Consider the following 22,547-nt stretch of genomic DNA (forward strand, 5'->3'; position numbering starts at 1 on the left):
TGTATCCAAACGCGCTATTAAAAAATACGCATAAATTTAGGCTCTAAAGTTCAACAATATTCTTCAAATTTTAATATTTTCCATCAGTCATGCCACTCAAACAGGGACGGAGCTACTAACAGTCTAGTGGGGACAGTTGTCCCCCCTGGATTTTGTTATATTACCTATATAGGTTCGGTAATTTGAAAAAATTTAGTACATATGGACAAGTTTATAAGAGACTATTGGAAAATTGGTAAGAAAACTAAAATTTGGTATTCTTCCCTTAATTACTAATAGTTTTCCTGGATCAAAACTCCATATTGCAAGCAAATTTAAGAATATGATAGGCAATATGCTAATCTGAAGATAGTAAATTGACTCAAAATGGTTGGTTACCCTTAAAACAGTCAATCACACCCTTCCCTAGCATGTTTATTATTCACGAATTCATATACCATAATTTAACAATTATTTCAATGAATTAGCAACCCAAAAATACAGTCAAGAAGAGGTGAAAAAAATTTGGCATTGAACTTTCATCTGTCCCCCCTGAACTGTATTTTCTGTTTGTGTGGGTGCTTATTCCATGTCAAGATAAGGATAGTGTATCCTACCTAAATTTTAGGAGGCTAAAAAGGTGGGGTTTTGGAATTCCATGTAAAATCCGGAATACCTTAATCCTTTCCTGGGTTAGACGGTTACTTTTATAACTAATTTTTTTATTTTAATATTTTGTATGCTCAAAACTAGATAATTATATGGTTTAGTTTTTTTATTTCTTTTTCAATTAATTATTTTAGCTTGTATACAAGTCTTTTGACAAACAACATACTACACCAACCCACAATGGAAAACAAATATCATTTAAAATAACCATTGTCATAATAGTCTTGGATAAACCAAGAAATTCTCTAACCTGGACAATGTATTTCGTACCCAAACTGACAAACAGACCCAAAGTGTTTAGCTCCGTCCCTGCACTCAAAAGAAACTCCCAGACATACCTTGGAAAATTCAACTTGCAGCATGAACCTAACGAACTAGCAACATCTAATGGCTAGTTAAGTCCCGAAATGTATGGTCCGAAAATCACTATAATGAAAACAAGGTGGTGTTTGACTTTGAGATTTGAGAGTCATTAGACGGACAGGATTTGGCGGGGACCCTGATCCGGCGGTCGGGATCGACCGGATCGAGCTATGACTTGGACGGCCAAGAAAGTTCGGTTACGTGACGGGATGGGGTGTGGGTCAACAAAATATGGTGGGGTGATTCTCGGGGAAGGTATGGGACGTCTGTTTTTTTCTTTCCATCTCTCCTCTCCAAAAAAACTCAAATTCTCGACAATGGAGACCGGAGAAAAACAATTAGGAAAAGAAACAACAGAGAACTTGGTAAAAGAAACAACGAGATACTTACAAGCAGATCGATCTATTGGCAAAGGAAATGGCTTATCAATTCAAACCTAAAATATCGTAATCTTGCCAAGGTATGCTCTGATCTCTTCTATATTGCGTGATTAAACTACGCCTGTTTGGTTTCGGTCTTAGCGTATAACCTGGGGATCGGACAAACCCTAGAACTCTGTTTGTGTTTTGAATGTTTGATTTTTCTTTTGGTTTTGTAGCCGAAGAGAAATTAATTCGGTCTGTGGTTGTTTCTGTAACTGTTGTAATCTCTTTCTATGTTATCAATGTTGGATTGTTTGAATTTTTTTTTATTCAAACAAAAATATTTGAAAATTTACAGAATCTAGGGTTTGGTTTTGGGAAGAGCAGCTGAGACTGTGTATGAATCGGTAAGAATGAGAATGGGTTAATTGAAGATGGGGGTTTGAGAGTTCTTGGATGATGATAAGAGTTGGGTTGAGCTCAAATATTTGCAACCAGATGAAGAAATCAATCCAGAAAAAATATTCCAGGTTCAAATATTTCTCTATTTTTTTCCCATCAATTTCAATTGCATTTCGATTTCAGAATTACTTATACATTCAAAAATCATGTGTTTTATAGGTTTGTCGTAGTGAAGATACCATTATTAATTATGCATCTTGGAAGGTTTTTGATGGTTATTGATGTCTAATAGACAAAGGTAATCTTCTCTGCAATTCAATTTTGTAACATACTACTCAATATCGACACATTATTATGCATAATCTTATTGACAATTCTGAAACATACTACTCAATTCTGTAACATGCAGGCAGAGTTGCACAATTAGTAAAACATTGTTGGATGCAAGCCTATGGAGTAAATTTAAGAGATGGCGATGGGGTTATCGTTTATGATATGTTAAGATAATACTACTTATCTTATTGGTATCACTCAATGATTTTAGGCGTTCCCAATTAACTATACATTTATAACACAAAGTAGTATTAATTATGTCATGTTCTGTAGGTTGTACCTAATGTAAAGTACAAAAGTTTAACGATTGTCTATTGGTATTAGGTGCACCACCAGTAACTGCAACAACATGCATCATTCCAGTTTCAGGCAAAAATGGGTTGCACTACCAAGGTAGAGGGAGACAGACTAGACTTTTTCCTCGCCAACAGGAATTAATTGAGTATGAGGCAGGCCCACTAGGATAATACTAATGGATGGCATGGAGGATTTGTGAGAGGTGCACTACCACGGAAATAGAGCCCATGGTGTTGTGCGGGGTTAACTTGCAAACTAATTTATTAATCCGAGGAGATATCATTGCTTATGTTTATCTACGACGCCTTCAATAAAGAACCCCCAACACCAACGGTAGAGCAAACATCTCCAGGAACTCCAATCATTGAACGCAATCATGTGCCCCTCTAATGGTTTTAATTTACATGTATCAGTAGGCAACAGAGATCGGCACATGAAGAATCATTCCCTTAAATCCGCATAAACTTAATATTGCCATTGAGACATGTCAAGTTAATTCCCACCAGAATTTCATGATCCTTTAATGGTAATCCATCTCCCATATGATATTTTTTTAGTCATAATTTTCTTATCTGTATGCAAAAGAAAGTTGTAATCTCTTAGTCGTATTAAATTTGGTGAACTAATATGTATCTGCATTTGCAATTTTTTTCAGAGGGAGCATGCATGATGGAGTCACCATAGATACTCTGAAGGTAATTACTTTTGTAACTGATTTTTGACATGAAGCAGCTCCCAACATACATGATCACACCATGAACAGTTGAACACTACCATGCCCAGGTTGGATGCACATATCAGGCACCAAAGTCATTGCAAATCTTAAATATTTCTACAAATAATTTAGTAGTGGTGTGTTTTTCAAAATTAACAACAAACAAATGAAGAAGAGAAGGAAATAGCCAATAATGTATAGTTCATTTAGAACCGCACTGTATTAACAATGTATATGTATTAACAAAGTTCATTTAGAACCACACTGTGTCAATAGAAGTATGCTCCTGTTTTTCTTCCCTCTCCTTTTATACACTTTGCTTTCTATAATAACATGATCACTGGAATGATAAAATAACACAACTTGATCTCATACATTTTTTTTTTGTATGTTTGCCTTCTTGAAAACCATTAAGGATAAGAGAGAGTTTTCTGTTAGGATAGGTTGGTTGATCTCATACATTTTTTTTGTATGTTTGCCTTCTTGAAAACCATTTAGGATAAGAGAGAGTTTTCTATTAGGATAGGTTGGTTTCATTCACTTTAACTTTTCTTATTAAGCTATTACCACCGTATTGTACGAAAGGGAGATGAAAAAGCGTTTGACACAAGGATAAAGAGCTCATAGTTTCCTCTGATGTCGAAGTACCTGCATATAAAGAAGTGTGTGTGTGTGGGGTGGGGTGGGGGGGGGGGGGGGGGGGGGGGGGAGGGGTGCTAAGGAAGTGATAGGATTTGAAAGTTGCTAGAAGAAAGCTGTAAATTCAAGGAAAATAATGATATAGAGTTAAATAGTGTTACTAAAATATGGTTAAGATAGACTCAGGATTCCTAATGTATAACGGGTTTTTATTATTCTCTTTATGCTGTATATTTGGGCGAAGCATAGACAATGGCAATCATGGTAAGCATTATTGAAGTCTTTCAAATTTAAATTATGCAATGATATGCATCTTTCCTTACATAATTTATTTTGAACCAGAAAATGGTGGGAATTCTTAAGGGGACAAAACAGGAGGGAAATGCATAGACAATGTCGATCACGGTAAGCTTTTTTGGCACTATATTTAGTAACTTCCTTGGCAGGGCACACGTCCCATTGGAAGGATATCTCTACATACATGAAAATATTGATAAACAAAAATATTACAATTAGTCATAATGGTAAAATAACATTATGTTTGACTTTGCAAGTTCAATTCATTGTTAATTCTGCTCATGTATTTGTATACTCCTCTTGCAGTTCATCCCATTGTAACTGAGCTTGGAGAACCTAATGATATGTCCACAATTGTGCGTGTATCACTGGAATCAAACCGAATAAATTTGAGGTAGCGTGATATTAACACAGGAAAAAATAGTTTATTAATTGTTGTATACTTATAGATAGATGATGATGTTTATTGTATAGAACTGATGTGAATAAGAAATTTCTTTCGGTTTGGTATATCATATGTACTTCATGATGAAACCTCTCTGGATGGTGATAATGACACGGATAGTTTGCAAATGAATAATGATGAAAAACCTCATGTACTTGCTTTCACTGGCCATTTTAATCAATTAAACATGTGAACAAAACCCTCTCATATAGTTGGCAAATCGATTAGTAAGTATAGGGTAAATCAGAAAAGAAATGAGAGGGAAAGAATAGTAACGAAGATATATTACCGTGGCATAAAGATGAAACAGTTGAGAATATCAGCATATTAAGACTAAACCACTATATACAATTCCTTGAATAGTGGAATGGAATTGACTCCTTGATCAAAGATGTGGTAATTGACTCCTTGATCAAAGAGTCAATCGGTGGACAGGATTCTTTTGTATGGTTTGCAGAACTTCAAGAGGTAGATATCGTAGTACTTCGAAGAGGTAAGTTTCTCGAAATTCATTGCAGCAAACCCTAATTTATCAATTTCTTATATGTATCTAGGGTTTTGATTCGTTTTTATCTCGAATTATTGAGTTACTCCTTTGTATGGTTCTAATAAGTTTCGTAAGATTGTTGCAAAATATGGTTTTGGGGTTTCTGGGTTTAGCAAATTCTAAGGTCTTTTACTCCTCTCAACCATAAATGGTTCAAATAGAAGTTTCTTCAAACTTTTGGATGCTGATTACTGTGGTCTAATAAGAGATCTAGCTATGAATGCACATTTCTGCTGAAACCATCTCCACAGGAGAAGCCTTTTTCCAATTCAGGTCAGTTTTTTTCCAATCTGGATTAATTTATGGGATTGAACTTATCAATAGCTTCCGTTTAGTATCTGTCGGCTTATTTTTATATTTTTTGTTCTGTTAATTAAGGCTGAGAAAAACGATGCAGATGGAAAAGAATTAATCAAAAAGATGTTACAAGAGTGATTGAAAGGTAAACCATCCGCATAATTCCTAAAAGTTATTTTTTTCTGTCTACCTTTGTTTGAATGGTTTTTCTGGCTGCCTCTGCTATTCCGTTTTCTCTCTTCACGCAAATTTTTGCTTCTACAATGGGTGTTTAATCAGATTTAATTCTGGGTATATTTCATCAGATTTTTGTTTCTAAGTTTAAGCTACATCTTAATCCAAAGTATCTATGTTTATTGCAGAAAAAATATCATATGGTCCAATCGATGAAAGGTTAAAATTTTGGTAAAGTTTTATAAATCAAATTTCTGTTTTTAGGTTTCTTTATTCTAAATCTCGAAAAGATTGGGAATTCAATTGAAGATGTTACATCTGATGAGTAGCTTACATGGTGTGTCTGAAAGTGTAACATAACTTCCATTGCTTAAAAAAAAACACTTCCATTTCATACTAGACGTCAATGAAAATTAAATACCTCGAATCATGTAGTTTTCCTCTAATTACGTCTCACATCGATAGCATTTCAGTTACCGTTTTTTTGTTTTGATCAGAAATTTCAATTACTGTTATTAATGTAAATTTTTGTTTCACTACTGTGTTACGTGAATAATGTAATCTAATAGTGGGATTATCACCTAACGTCATATGTTGCTTTTGTAGATACTTCTTGGTTCGAGATACATATGTTCAAACTAAAGTTTCAAAATCAGTACATACTATTAAGCTTTCCATGTATTGTGGAACAAATCAGTACATACTATTAAGCTTTCCATGTATTGTGGAACAAAAAACAGCAAAATAACTTGGAAAACATTGAGTTTTAGCCAGGCAGAAGGTCTTTACAATCCTGCCATTTTACAGATTCTGTTGAAAGTAAGAGAGAAGAAGATAGTGACAGGTAGATGATGATGACAACAATGAAAATGGCATGTTTATAGGTAGAATCGGCAGATGTTGAGAATGAGAGTGGTAGAGACATCTTGCAGTTGGCTTTGCTCCTTTAGGAAGCATAACCAGTGGTTCAGCTTCGTATTGCATTACAGGACAGTTTGCATTTTCCTTCGTCCATTTTTGCAATGAAATGAGGTAGTCCTTGATATTCCTTTCCAAATGGGTCAACAGAGATATGGTGGGGTGATGCTCGAGCTCTAAAATAAGCTTCTTCTCGAAAACAAAAGGATTTTCTAACTGGATTTTTCTGCTCTTTCTCTCTGCATCTACAAATATTTTTCCCCTCACCTGAAAACCTTAAATTTTTATTTGCCTGTGTTTTTGGTTTGCGGTTTGTTGATTTTTTTCAGGTTTTGTGTCGGGTAAAGGTCGAATCAGAAATATGCGAAGCTTTTTAGGGTTGTTGTAATCAGATTGATGCAGCAAGCCGATTAGGTATTGAAATTTGTTGGGGCTTTTTTTATTCGTTGTTTGGAATTTGATTGATTAATGGCAACCTTATATTCTTCTTCATCTTCACCGATAGAAAATCTTCCAGTTTCTCACTCAATTTCAATTGAAACTTTTCTGAAGTGATTTGTGTGTCTCAGTTTTTTTATTTTTTATTTGCTAAGTTTTGATTCGGCTTTTTGTTTGTTTTTATGTGATTAGGGTTTTGGTTGACTGGATGATGTTCTCTTAGCTACTATATGGAAACATAAGCCTGAACCTGCGAAATTGTGGTTACTTTTACCTATCATGCTCAAAATCTTTGTAAACAATTTGTGATTTTAGTTTAGAGTAAATTCCTTTTTCTTCTATATTATTTCATATATACCTGATTGTCCAGAGAGGAGATTTACTTTGTCTCTTGAGCAATTAGACATAAGTACACATTTGGCATCAGTATTTGAGCATCATCAGAGCACCGAGATCAGGTCCCTTGGTGAGGCTTTTGGATTGGATATTTGTGTTTATTTATGGAATGCTTGCAGTAGTAAGGTAACAACTTTTTCTCGATCTTACTGTATTGGGCACTGGGTATTATTTACTGGATGAGTGAATTAGGTGTTGCATTGATATATGTAGTTAACTAAATATAATGAAAATTGGATGATAGTGTTTCAATTGGATGGGCAAGCCATGGGACACAACTAATGCTGATGTGTGTAATTTACAGGTGCTTTATAAATGTGCAAGCCATTCCATCTATATTGTATTTTTATTGATTATCTCGGCTAATGGACTTCGAAAATATGAAAAACAACATATGTTGTTGTTGCCAGGTTCTCTACGCAGTTGAACGGGGTATGTTTCTCGGTATTAATTAGTAGTGGATACTGTTTCTTTGAAGATTTAGAAAGTTTTGCTGTTGTTATAGTAGTTTATAAGGCCTCATTTTTGGATGCATATGTATTTTTAAAGCGCTAATTTTAGGCCCTCCGTCGATGCTTTTTGCACAAGCAACTAATGCTGAGTGGTGTGAAATCCCCGTTTTCAGAAGCATGCACATGTAGACCTATTGGAACTGTTGAAAAGAAGAGATTAAAAGCATTCATTACTCAGGTTGTACAAGGGGCATATATCGGGGTGTTGCTGATATTTTTTGTTGTTCACTGGTGGTTCCCAGAGGATCTATCGATGGTGCAAGCTTTATTTCTTTTATAACTTCACTTTTTCGTTGATAGAGGCGATCCAGATAATAGTTTGATCCTCTTATTAGGAATAATGATTGTCGCTCCGCTCTTTGATTGAAGTCAAAACGAACAGAATGCATGTGAAGTACACTATCTTCAGGAACGTTGTTGTGCAAAGGTATGTGTGTAATTTTTCATTAGCCACTTCAAAATTAATCTAAGAACTTCAGAATCAACACCTGTCTGGCCCCAAGCCTCTTTGCATAAACTGTGTAGTCAATATCGGAACCATTGCAAGCATGACCATCAAATGAATTTAAACATTGCATAACAAATTAATACAAAAGTTCAAATCTATTTCTGATAGTTGGGTGTATACTATTTTGATTGTATCTATTGTACAAGGTCACTGGAATTAGAGATTTCTAATATGGAAATTCTTATCTATTCATCACAGGAATTGATGTTGAATCACAGGGAACTATCTCAAGTACGTGGATTCTAATGTTGAAACGTGTGTGTTGGTAATAAGTCAATCTCTTGGTATAAAGGTATTCATGTGTATTCTTCTTTCAATTTATTCGATTTGATGTAGGAGCTGATGATGTTTTTGTTGCGGATATTAGGGATGCTGAGACTAATAGAAAATAAAAAATTGGAAGGGGTTTCTGAGTTTGTACATGCAATTCAGGTAGGGAGGGGGTATTGTTTAATTTGTTCAACTTATGAACTGTTCTAGAATAGAATCTCTAAGGTTAACTTGGTCATAATAGGAAACATGAATCTCTAAGTTCACTGTTGCATAGTTCACTGTTGCATCTTTTCAGTTGAAACCTGCAAAGGAAATTGAGAATGAGAACTATGCTTTAGCATCTGGAATTTGAGATCAAAATTCCAAATTATATAATGGCACGACGAGGTGACGTCATTAGAACTGTTTATGTCTTATGACATTGATCAACAGGTTACGTAGTCTCACATTCAAGCTTCTAAATATTTTTTTTATTAGTGTATTCTTAAATCCTCAACTGCAAAAGCAATTAAGAATGACAATTATGCTTTAGCAGCTGGAACTCGAGATCAAAATTCCGAATTAGATAATGGCACGACTAGGTGCCGTTATTATAACTGTTTATTTCTTATGACATTGTTCAACAGGTTACATAGTCTCGCATTTAAGCTTCTAAATAAATTTTTTATTTGTGTATTCTTAAATCCTGACGTCCACGAGTACCATTGTTTTGTGAATTAGTTTACAGGAGAACAACTTGCAGCACTCTTCGTAGACTGTTTATACTTGCGGTGGATGACCTTTGTAGGAACCTCTTTGATGTCATATGTGAAGCATTTACTACAAGTTATTCCATAGTTCCAAGGGCTTGGGACCCACAATTTGCAATCTTTCACTGTTGTGTATTGCCATGGATACAACTACTTTAAGAAGTTATATCTTAGAAAGAGCGATCTAAATCTATTGGAACCAGTGAAAACTTAATAATTATTGTTATTGGGGGTTTCACTGCAATATTAGGACAGGTATTATCTTCTTTTGTGCTAAAATACTTTGTTTGGTTGGATGTGAAACATCCATAAGCCTGTGACCTACCATCTTAAATCGTGTTCAGTTTATATTGGAATCTGCAAATGATATATAATATGTGCTACATCATAAGTTCTGCTAAATTAGGGGTCTAACTTTCTATTGATGTATGTATGCTAAATAGTATTCTATAATTTTTGAATTCATGTAGTTACGATAGTCTAAAACTTAGTTTAATTTGGATCCAATAGATACAACATTTTCAAGGATGCAGACCCTGTCAGACGTACATGGAGTAGGCCTTTGATGGGCTTGGCCCAATCAACAGCTATTCAGGTATTCTTCTATACCTTCAAATAGGAAACTTATACATGTAGTGCAAAGCCAAAGGGGAATCATATGTTACCTATACCTTTGAATATTCGTGTCGTGTCTCTATGGGTGTGGATAATGAGATATTTTTCCCATTTAAACATGATTCTAGAATTTTGTTTTCTTCAATTCATGTTCTATAACTATTTTCTTTCAAGTCTCTCTTCTGTTGGTAGTGTTTTTTATTTTATTGTTTTGTATCCCCTGTTTAGGTCTTTGTTGTCTAATTTGGATCTTGGTCATGGCCATGGCTTAATAATACAATATCTACAAAAATTTAAGTATTTTTATTAGAGGAAAAAACAAATAAGAACTTACAGTTTACTAAAACAAAAATAAAAAAAAAAATCGGCTTCAACCATTAGTAAAGTTTCTTTCTATGACTGATCTCTTTGGATTATCAATTACTTACAATATGTTACGCTTCAGAAAAAAAAAAACACTGTGATCTGTAAGTGTCCATGATTGAACTTGGGTTCCTTCTGAACTAGGATTTGGTAAAGTAGGAGTCTATCAAACGGAGGAAATATATGACGAAGTAATTGCAGCTTCATTAATATAATGTTGTCGTGGGTTTCTTTCTTTAGAATCCCGCTGATCCTTTTTGAAACCTTACTCTAAATTACTCTTGGATAGTATGTTAAGCACAATTCATGTAATCACTTTACTTGCTGTCTTAGCTCAAATGGAAGAGCACATGGTTCTCAACCATGTAGTTGTGGGTTCGACTCCCACATATGGCATTGTTATTTGAGTAGGCTAGGACCTCATATGCTTCTGTTGTCAATATTAACTCTTCATTACGTAGTGCAACACATTTATGGGATCATGAGGGGTGTCGTATGTCATCTCGGTACATGAGAAGCATCTGAATAGAACAAGCTAATTCAAATTCTCTGTGAAGTCTTTCAAAGCAATGATACTACTCATGGGTGCAGTGTAGTGATGAGTGCCAAATATTGTATATATTTGCACCTTTTTATTGGCATTTAACTCATCATTCGTGCACTAACGCTCCATTTTATCCCATATTCTGTGTTTTCGTTGTTTTCAAGAATAAATACTTTTCTCAATTAATTTTGCATTTTTAGGTACTAAATAAAGCCTGGTTAACTCACGGAGCGAAAAGAGCAAAGAAACGGCAAACACTCCCGTAGAAGGCAGCGAAGATTGATGTTTGCAAGAGCGGGATCAATTAAAAGTGGGCTTGAAGAGGAAGAATTGTTCTTAAAGATACCCAAGGCCCAAAACCCTTACCCAAACCCATTTCCATTATCCATACCCATTTCCATGAGAGCCGTCAGATTGGATCCATCTCATCATCCAACGGCCACCTCATCATTGTGCATCAAAATCCGAAGCTCCTGTCAAACACCATAGTACCTAACTCCATCTGAAGCCGTCAGTTTTGTTGTATCTCATAATCCAACGGTCGCTACATACCTCTCCATCGTAGCCGTTCGATTCAATCTATATGGGATCATCCAACGCTCTTTACTCGCTGTGCATCAAAATTCGCTACTCCCGCTCAACACCCAAACGCCAAACACCTACACCACAAACCAAACAGCCCCTAACCCATTCTTCATCGACCTCTTCTCCCCAAATTCCTCTCTTCCCTATCACCTGCAACTTCCGCCACCACCATCTCCTGCCATCACTGCCACCACCAGAACCCGATGTTCACTGCCACCATCTCCATCAAATCATTCCAAACATCTCCACCATCTCCCTAGCCTAGTTCTTTTACTCATCTCACAACCACTGAACCCTAGGTTTGGGGTGAATAAACAACTCGAGTTAGGGAACAATTAGAGCATCATAGGCGACAATTGGAGCAGGAGGAGTAGCAGAGAAGGAAGACAAGACATGGGTCGAGGGGGAGACAACAAAAGCAGAGACGGGTGAGCTTTAATTTTAATTTTCAATGTAAACCCTAATTTGGGAATTTTGGGGGAAACTGTTAAGAACCCTAATTTTGGGTATAAATAGAACATGGTATTGTGTGTGTGTGGGTATGCCCGGGCTAGCCGGAGCACCAAGCTCTTAGTGTTCTGTAATTTTACTATTTCATCTGTTTCATCCAGTAGTATAATTTGATCATGTTTTAGTTCACTAAGCTAAGGTTGAGATGAAACGTTAGCTTTCTGCTGTGTTATTCATACTAATTGTGTTGCTCTTGAATGCTTAAACTGTTAGGATAGTTTCAATCTTAGTACGTCAATGCTTTGCTTTCACAGTGTATGCCATGTAGCCATTGTAGTCAGGATAAAATTGTGTTGATTATGCTGCAGCTCATGCTTTAGAGACTATTGTTAATCCCTTGACTAGTTGTGCTTAATTAGACAGTTAGTGCTCCGGATTGATATTTTAGTTGTGATTGAATCATCCATTGGTGAAACACCTTAGGTAAGTAATAGACTTGACACCTCTACCTTATCTGTTAAAAGGACAAGAGTATCATAATCAGTTGAATACATAGTATGAGTTAATGGTGGATTCGACAATCCTAGTACCTTCATTCTCAGTGTTCCTGTGTTATTTGCATGTTTTACTTTTATTTATTTTCTGTTGTAATCCTTACCAACACCTTGTCGTATCGACACATCAAAACAACCCCCATTTTGGTTACTCTTTCTTGTTTAGAATCAGTTTAAGTGAGACCATAGTTTCAAATCTACACCCACCTTGTCCCTGTGGATCAACCTGTGCTTGCCCTGTGTTCCATTGTGACACTGTGCACTTGCAGTTAGGCATAGTCGTAGGCTTCTTTCAAGTCCTACCAAGTTTTTGGCGCCGCTGCCGGGGACTTGGCTGTTGTGTAGTTGAACTGTTGTCCTAACTGTTTTCTGGGCTAATTTCTATTATAGCTGTGTAGTTTTGTTGTGCATCTTAGTCCCTATATCTTAGTTCATGTGCATCTTAGTTCCTGCATCTTGCTGTGCATTTAGTGTAAGCATACTTGTTGTTCTTCTTACTTGTTGTGCATTTAGTTTAAGCTCACTTGCTGTCTTGTTCTTTGCATCTTTTAGCTTAGTGCTATTCTTGCATCTTTTAACTAAGTGTTGTGCCTGATTCTTGCATATTCATCTTACTTGCATCATCTTTGCTGTTCTGCATACTAACTTGTCTGCATATTGTTTTGCATTAACATGTTCATCTTAGCTTGTTCATCTTCATTGCTTTTATGAGCTAGTTCTTAGCTAGTTCTTGCTGTGTAACTGCATCTTAGTGTAACTTGCATATCTTGCATAGCATATGTAGCTTAAACCCACGTAGTAGCTGTAACTTTTCTGATAAGCATCTTAGTGTAGTAGTTTTATGTAGCTTTGTAAGCATCTTAGTGTAATTTTGCTTGTTTCTTTTTCCTACACACAACTGAACTTCCATATGTGAAGGTTCTGACAAGCTTCTTTGAGCCACTAGGTACCTGTGGTGCTGCTGAGGAAGAAGCTTGTGCTGTTGTGCTGCTGCCTGTTACTGCTGCCAGCTGCTGCTGCTGAGTGCTGTGTAGCCCGGCTGCTGCTGGTGCTGCTGTGGCTCTTGCTGCTGTTGAGTTACTGCTGAACAGGCCTGCAACATTGTTGCTTCCAAGGCTGGGAGAAAAGGGAAAGGAGCAGGAGCTTGTGAACTGTGAGTTGCTGCTACAACAACCAAAGCATACAACCCAGTTTATTGGGTTTGGTGTTACAAGTTGTTGCTGGGCTGCTATTGGAAGAGCTAAGAAGAAGTGGGCTAGCTAGTTCTGTTGCTGGGCTGTGCTGTAAAGATTAAGATCAAAGCCCAACCGGGCTTGTGCAACAAAAAAGGGATAAAAAGCCCAACTGGGCTTCCCTCCAAAAATCAGGTAAGCCTAAACCCAGTAGGAAAGCCCAATTGTCTGTTGGGTTTATATTTTTGAATTCTGGGCTTGTAATATTAAACCCAACAGTTGGGCTTGTATTTTCTTTGGGCTTGTAACTTTGATTATTTGTGGGCTTGTAAAAACTTTTGTTTCAAAATTTGAGTAGTTTTTAAAGCCCCAAATGGGCTTCACTTCACAAACTTTTTAAAACCCACTTCTCAAAACCCAACAGTGGGCTTCAAAACCAGGGCTTCCTTCCAACTCCCAACAGTGGGCTTTAAAGTACAAACTTTTAAAGACCCAATAGTTCAAAGTTTTCAAAAAAGCTTTTGGGCTTCTTTTCAAAACCAAAAGTGGGCCTTGCTCAAATTTCTCACATTTTGAAACCAAAAGTTTCAAAACCCAACAAAACCAAAAATTTCTCCCATATTCAAACCAAAATTTTGCTCCTAATTCAAAACCAAAGCTTTGCTCCACCAATGTGGGCTTGCTCCCAATTTTAAAACCAAATTTGCTCCCAATAACCAAAATTTTTCTCCCATATTCAAACCAAATTTTCTTTTCAAAACCCAACAAATCCAAAAAATTTCAAAACCCATCAAAACCAAATTTTTCTGAAAACAATGGGCGAGTATGTGAATAAACCCCGTAGTCTCCATGAATACATGTACTCTAACAGAATAAGTCAGTTATCATGTATCGTCTTACCCCAGACTGATGGCCCATTTGAACTAAACGCAAGCATGATACAAATACTTCCTATATTTCGAGGGTTCGATTCTGAGAATCCCTATAATCATGTAAGAGAGTTTGAACAAATTGTCCGGGCTATACAACCTGACTATATGTCTGAAGACTCTTTGAAATTGCGTTTGTTTACATTTTCTTTAAAGGAAAGGGCTAAAACATGGTTTTACAGTCTGAGACCGCAGTCAATCACCACTTGGGACCAACTCACAAATCAATTTGTCAAAAAATTCTTTCCCCATCATAGGACCATCTCTATTCGTCAAAGTATTAATTGTTTTGTCCAGTTAGATGGAGAGACACTTTTTCATTATTTTGAACGGTTTAATGATTTGTTGTTTGAGTGTCCTCACCATGGCCTTGAGAAGTGGAGATTGGTCGCGATTCTTTATGAGAGACTAGACTTTAAGTCTCGAGCCTTGGTTGAATCTATGTGTAATGGTGAGTTCATTGATAAAACTGTGGACGATGCATGGTCATTTCTAGCTGAAGTTGCAGAGAAAACCCATCAGTGGGAAACCTATAGGGAAACTAGGACCATGCCACATGATCTGGGTAATCACCATGAGTCAGACGTTGATTTTCCCAATGAGCTTAATTCTGGATATAGTGTTTCATACCCTATTGCTGAAAATGTCAATCCATATTCACCTATTTTAGAGGCAGATGTATGGACGAAAAACACTAATGGTTTTGACAAAGTAGGATTTTCATGTATTTATGATGATGATGATGATGATGATGATGTTATGTTAGAAGAACATGTCTATGCTGAAAATGTTGGGTTCAAATACATTAGGCTTTTCTACCCCGACCTTCATGAATGATGTTTCTTCTAGTATTCCATATACATGTGATGAGGCTACTAATTTAGATATTGTGCAGTTATCCTGTGAAGAGCATGACTTAGGTAATATTGAATCTTCTGTTGACACTAATGATCCTATGCATGAAAATATAGTTGATGTGTCTGATTCCATACTTAAGCCACAATATATTGCTTCTTTTGATGCTGATTTGGATATTTCGGATAACCATGATTCTGAATTTGGACTTGTGCAATTGTTTTGTGATGATAAACATGCTACACAACTTGATTATGACTTAGAAAATGCTGATGTGACTGATAATATTGGTACTCTTGATCTCATGCATGTGAGAAACTTAGATGTCACCTTCCTACTTAAGTCACAATCTGATAGCCTTCCACCCAACCTAGATTTGGTTTGTAACAATATTGTAAAACCAACTTTTCTGAGAATACCTAATCTAGGCATGGAACTGCGTGCCTCCCAAGTCCTCTTGGACTATTTTGCATCTAAATACAATACCTTTAAGGAGCCACAGTTGGAATATGCATGTTTGCCCGTCCCTAGCAAAATCCATTTCGAGTTAGACCTTGTGCATGATGAACCCCCAAAACTGCGAGATTTTGTATCCAATAGTATATCTAGTGTAAAATCCAGGTTTAGGGGTAGCTCATTTGGTTTTTCACTCTCACTCGCATTTCAGTCCAACTATAGTTGTTTGAAACTGTCTATGTTTCAACACTTTGTCTTTTGGGTTGATCCTCAACTCTTTAGACTGTATGTATATAGTGAATTGTTTGTATATAATCTGGTAGGTAATGTTTAGTGGAATCATATGTTTCTTGTATATAATGTGCTAACCCAATGTGAATTCAGTTGAGTTACTGTTGGGTTTCGCCTTGAATAATGGAGTTCAGAACTTGCTTTCGCCAATATCCGGTAATCTCTTTCCTTTTTCTACACTTAGCATCGTTCTCATGGTATGTGTTATAATCATGTTTATCTTCTGAAACATTGAGGACAATGTTTAGTTTAGGTTTGGGGGTGAAAAGTAGATACTTTGATAACATGGCATAATTGAAAACAAAACTCTTTTTTTTTGAAAAAATAAAATAAAAAATAAAAAAATTCGAAAAAAAAACAACAACATAAAAATGGAGCTCATTTACCTTGAAATGTTGACTCTTGTGCATGTATGTAAACATAAGGATTCTTAGTCTAGATATTTAGGCACCCTGATTCTAGCACAATTCACATAGTGATAAGAAACTTGCACGCGCACGATCTACCAATACATGTATAGCCTCATCCTTGAGGTGTTCTACGGAAGTCACGATTGCCAATCACTTTAGAATACTGAACGAAACTTGACTAGCTTGTTCTTTGATTGGTTGGGATAGAAGGTGGAGGTTACATTAAGAAAGACAATCATCGAATTTAACTAGGTGCATCAAAAAGGGCTACCTCTTGCAAAGTGTCATGTAATTTTTTGTTTCTTTTTGCTTATGAAGAGTTACCATGTTGTAAATAATTTTTTTGTTCTAGAAAAAAAAAATCAAGTATTTATCAATTCCATCCTCTCTTGTTCCAAAAATAAAAGAGAGTAGTCAATGTAAATAAGAGTCATGTAAAGAGTCCGGACAGCTAGCTAGATTTCGACCTCGGTTCTTAGCCTGAGAAACTATCTCTTGGTGATTAGTAGTCATAACATCCGATCTTTCTTTACACATGTGTAGTTACACTTTACACTCTTATCACATGTCTTTATTTGTTATCAGTGCTAGGATTGTGCCTTTGATAGCTAGATTGACATCTCCATTTTGCTGTGAGCTTCTACTGTCTTGCACATGTCACATTTCATGGAATCTGAGCTTATATTTTGTCCTAGAACTTTGTAGGTACGTTCTAAGCAAACCTTCACGAGACTTCAACTCGTCCACTAGGGACCCTTAGTGGTTTAAAAGGCTTATTGCATTCGCTAAATGCAATCGAGAGACCAGCGACAGTGGTATATGTAGGATTTCCTTAGTTTTGTTTTACTTGAGAACAAGTAAAAATCAGGTTTGGGGGTATTTGATGAGTGCCAAATATTTTATATATTTGCACCTTTTTATTGGCATTTAACTCATCATTCGTGCACTAACGCTCAATTTTATCCCATATTCTGTGTTTTCGTTGTTTTCAAGAATAAATACTTTTCTCAATTAATTTTGCATTTTTAGGTACTAAATAAAGCTTGGTTAACTCACTGAGCGAAAAGAGCAAAGAAACGACAAAGACTCCCGCAGAAAGGCAGCGAAGATTGATGTTTGCAAGAGCCGGATCAATTAAAAGTGGGCTTGAAGAGGAAGAATTGTTCTTAAAGAAGATATGGGCTTGGCATACCCAAGGCCCAAAACCCTTACCCAAATCCATTTCCATTATCCATACCCATTTCCATGAGAGCCGTCAGATTGGATCCATCTCATCATCCAACGGCCACCTCATCATTGTGCATCAAAATCCGAAGCTCCTGCCAAACACCATAGTACCTAACTCCATCTGAAGCCGTCAGTTTTGTTGTATCTCATAATCCAACGGTCGCTACATACCTCTCCATCGTAGCCGTTCGATTCAATCTATACGGGATCATCCAACGCTCTTTACTCGCTGTGCATCAAAGTTCGCTACTCCCGCTCAACACCCAAACGCCAAATACCTACACCACAAAACAAACAGCCCCTAAACCATTCTTCATCGACCTCTTCTCCTCTTCTCCCCAAATTCCTCTTTTCCCTATCACCTGCAACTTCCGCCACCACCATCACTGCCACCACCAGACCCCGATGTTCACTGCCACCATCTCCATCAAATCATTCCAAACATCTCCACCATCTCCCTAGCCTAGTTCTTTTACTCATCTCACAACCACTGAACCCTAGGTTTGGGGTGAATAAAACAACTCGAGTTAGGGAACAATTAGAGCATCATAGGCGACAATTGGAGCAGGAGGAGTAGCAGAGAAGGAAGACAAGACATAGGTCGAGGGGGAGACAACAAAAGCAGAGACGGGTGAACTTTAATTTTAATTTTCAATGTAAACCCTAATTTGGGAATTTTGGGGGAAACTGTTAAGAACCCTAATTTTGGGTATAAATAGAACATGGTATTGTGTGTGTGTGGGTATGCCCGGGCTAGCCGGAGCACCAATCTCTTAGTGTTCTGTAATTTTTACTATTTCATCTGTTTCATCCAGTAGTATAATTTGATCATGTTTTAGTTCACTAAGCTAAGGTTGAGATGAAACCTTAGATTTTTGGTGTGTTATTCATACTAATTGTGTTGTTCTTGAATGCTTAAACTGTTAGGATAGTTTCAATCTTAGTACGTCAATGCTTTTCTTTCACAGTGTATGCCATGTATCCATTGTAGTCAGGATAAAACTGTGTTGATTATGCTACAGCTCATGCTTTAGAGACTATTGTTAATCCCTTGACTAGTTGTGCTTAATTAGACAGTTAGTGCTCCGGATTGATATTTTAGTTGTGATTGAATCATCCATTGGTGAAACACCTTAGGTAAGTAATAGACTTGACACCTCTACCTTATTTGTTAAAAGGACAAGAGTATCATAATCAGTTGAATACATAGTATGAGTTAATGGTGGATTCGACAATCCTAGTACCTTCATTCTCAGTGTTTACTCCCTGTGTTATTTGCATATTTTACTTTTATTTATTTTCTGTTGTAATCCTCACCAACACCTTGTCGTATCGACACATCAAAACAACCCCCATTTTGGTTACTCTTCCTTGTTTAGAATCAGCTTAAGTGAGACCATAGTTTCAAATCTACACCCACCTTGTCCCTGTGGATCGACCTGTGCTTGCCCTGTGTTCCATTGTGACACTGTGCACTTGCAGTTAGACATAGTCGTAGGCTTCTTTCAAGTCCTACCATGTAGGTAATTCAATAAATGAAACCCTGAGAACTGGAGTGTGCATCCAAAACCTTACAGATTCAATCTTTGTTATAATAGTTGATATTGGAGTACTTGACCTGAACACAAATATATGGAAGGAGCAACTTAAGTTTCTAGAGACATACCACACGAAGGAAAAGTTTGCTTGGCTTCTAAACCCATGTTTCCAGCAATGCAATTATAATGTAGCTTTCGAGTAAGCATCTAGATTAACCACTTTACAGGGAAATGCAAGAAATTGAGCAAGTAAAAGTAGAATCAAGACTGGGCACTCTAAGTGAGCGGCAAAGGAATCAAGTCGAGGTTTTGTTTATAATTCCCATCACATGGATTATTTGATTGTGTGTTGATTTTTCTCTATCAATGGCAGTGTTTGGTTGTTATATTTATTTCATTGGATTAACCTATTGCTTCTGTTTACACGTGGGAGTATTTATAGTAAAGGTTTACAAGCCATTCTCCTGCCTTCAGGAACTGTCGTTTTTTATGATTCCAGTCATTACTTGAGAATCCAGTGGCATCAAGAAAGTTTATCACGTTGAAGCTATGTCGTGTTATGGTACTTGGCAGAAAGATTTGCTGAACTCACCATGAATACGCTGAGGAAACCACCATCAATACTCGACTACATGATATTCAGTTGCAGATTTATATTCGGAATTTTGTGTATTGTTATTCCATTGTGCTTTTTCAGTTCCTATTTCCTGTCTTTTAGAGGAAAATCAGCTCTTCCAAAAATAGAAATTTTCTTGGTATTATAATTCTACAAGGGGTATGGAATACTTTGTAGATTTAGTGTGGCTGCAAATAGTAGAAATTTTGCGGGACTAAGATAGATCTTAGTAAATCTTTGTCTCGATAAATATGCATTTGTTCAAGTGTAATTTTTACCTTCAAGAAGAAAATCTATTTAATTATCTGACATTCTAATGCAGAAGTTGTCCTAAAGAAAATCCTCGATCCGATGATTTTGGAGAGAACAAAAGGCTTGGCGTTCAAATTTTCAAGAATCCAGTTAAAGAATCAAACTCTAGAAAGGTACAAAAGTGGATAAACTATGATGTCTTATAATTCAATGGTACTTCTCAGAATGCTATAATCTATAGTCATTAGTTTAAAGTTTGAACTACATATAGTGTTTTACCTCCACAGCTAATTGTTTTAGTTCTTTACCTACTTGATCCTCATGGTCTCTTATATCTAGGAAGAAAAATAAATACTAAAAGATAGTTTTCTTTTCTTCTTTCTCAGTGTCTTAGAGTCTCAATTACAACTACTAGCCCAGGGCCATAGTTCTTTTTATATAATATTTACTAGCCCAATTTGAACAATAAAATACAGCACGCCCAAATTCAAGTTCACTTAGGTGTATTAGTTTAGGGAGTCGACTAATAATAGATAACAAAATTGAGTTAGGATACGTATAGGAAACCTAATACAAATTTGGTTATTATGAAACGTTGATTTCCTTATTGGGAAATTAACACAGTTCTAATTATACGGAAACACCCGATTTCCTTAACAAGGCCTCTTTGAAATCTATACATAGGACAAATGACCACGTACTCTGAACATATACCAAAGACTCTTTTGCGAAACAAAACACAGATTCCCCGGATACGCTTCTCTTAATTTATTTCTTTGTATGTCTAATAAAATCGTTTGATTGCGTGATTTTTAATAATAATTAATACAAATTTTATGCTTATATTAGAAAAACAAACGCTGATACAGGTAAACATGGCGGGAGAAAATACTCGGAGCAAACGACCAAGGTTTGTGATCATTTTCTTGCAAAATCATTCTTATGCATATAAATATTTTATTTTAACCAGTGGTCTAAAGGTTTACCGATTACATTTCTGCCTACGATAATTTGAGCAGATAAAATAGTAGGAAACATGGATTATAATTTGTTTGATTACCTAGATGCTTACCAAGTTCGTCATAAGGTGGTCAGGGCAAGGATTTAAAAGATTTGGAAATCAGGAAGTCGAAAGATAAAGGAAGTGTATGCGCTGGAACTGCACTTAATGGATGAAAATATAAAAAAATCCCCTCTTTGGATGAATATCTCTTGAATTATGTAGGGAAAATATATGTTTATTGCAAATCATGGAAAACCAAGAGGCATGCAAAGGTATAAAGCAGCTGATAGAAATATTAGAAACTCAGCTGGTGGAAGAGAATTTATATTCCATCGAAAGGTTTAATCTCTCTGCCTCAAAGGAAAGTTTCCGAATTGTTAACTATAAAAACGTTTTGTGGTTTATCAGGTTTAGCAAAGTGAAGCAACTATACATTGGTGAATCAGGATTTCCTGACCACAAATTTAAATTATAAATTTCAAAAGTGCGAAAAAAGTGAAGGACACCACACTCCGTCTAAGTAAGAGCCAAGATACCTTTGTATTTTCCATGCGACATATATAAGATACATATAATTGACAACATTGTTACTTGCCAATACTATTAAAAAATTAAAATGTTTTTCAGGTATTACTATGGTTGCATTTGATGGCCAAAAAGGATCTGGCGAAGATTTATAAGGGAGAGATAGTTATCGAAGATACAAAGTAAGTAACTTTGATCTAAAAGGTATATTATTTCTAAATTATGAATTGATATCCTTAATAATTTGACGATTAATCTTATGACGTTGTTGTTTGGATTGAATGGTGTAAATCAGTAGGAGAGGGTGTTGTAGAGGAACATACAAATACTCCGATAATTTAATTATTACCGGAACGTTTTTAAGAGAGTTCCAAGGTTAGAGGTTCTGTTAATAATTAACCGCAAAAAGTGCCGACATTAGCATTTATTCACCTAACTGCAACAGGTGCACTTGAATTAGCTACTACCACTGCCTATAGAATTTTAATCAATTTGGATATACCATAAGTCAATAAATTCAAGAAAAAGTAAGTGCGCGGAATAAAATTAGGACTATATGAATTTTACCTTTCGTGAGTTGAATTTTTATTTGAATCTAAATAGTGTACTTGCTTTCACTAGATTCAATCTTATATTTTTGATCTAATTAAGGAAGAGAGAACCAGATCATATTGTTGATCATGTTTCTCATGATGTCGTTGATCGATGGGGGTGGATGAAAGTGGTGACATAGATTATGTTTTTGCTGATTTTGTGAATATGTTTGTGTAGTTACCGGTTTAGTAAAAATATGACAACTGAAAGTGGGGATGAACATCTCATTTTTCTGTGTTAGTTAATGGACGATTT

At 36.1% G+C, this 22,547-nt stretch overlaps 1 long non-coding RNA gene and 1 other non-coding gene across 27 annotated transcripts; both read left to right on the forward strand.

The window, feature by feature from the left end:
- Nucleotides 1-1,285: 1,285 nt before the first annotated feature.
- Nucleotides 1,286-11,082, forward strand: LOC113310148. 26 transcript variants are annotated; one of them, XR_003340972.1, is made up of 19 exons: nucleotides 1,286-1,471; nucleotides 1,732-1,903; nucleotides 1,995-2,073; nucleotides 2,185-2,299; nucleotides 2,433-2,931; nucleotides 3,061-3,100; nucleotides 4,102-4,164; nucleotides 4,363-5,321; nucleotides 5,427-5,490; nucleotides 5,708-6,851; nucleotides 7,068-7,397; nucleotides 7,576-7,703; nucleotides 7,897-8,039; nucleotides 8,119-8,210; nucleotides 8,490-8,522; nucleotides 8,628-8,723; nucleotides 8,860-9,568; nucleotides 9,824-9,908; nucleotides 11,036-11,082. It is a non-coding gene; the product is annotated as an uncharacterized LOC113310148 (long non-coding RNA). The 26 variants fall into 26 exon arrangements; XR_003340973.1 differs by having other exon boundaries at nucleotides 7,833-7,961; nucleotides 8,490-8,723; XR_003340956.1 differs by having other exon boundaries at nucleotides 7,897-8,210; nucleotides 8,490-8,723; nucleotides 8,860-8,996; nucleotides 9,285-9,568.
- On the forward strand, nucleotides 10,615-10,687 carry TRNAE-CUC. The gene has a single exon. It is a non-coding gene; the product is annotated as a tRNA-Glu (tRNA).
- Nucleotides 11,083-22,547: the final 11,465 nt, after the last annotated feature.

This window comes from Papaver somniferum, chromosome 9 (genome assembly GCF_003573695.1).
Source record: "Papaver somniferum cultivar HN1 chromosome 9, ASM357369v1, whole genome shotgun sequence".
NCBI classification, from domain to species: domain Eukaryota; kingdom Viridiplantae; phylum Streptophyta; class Magnoliopsida; order Ranunculales; family Papaveraceae; genus Papaver; species Papaver somniferum.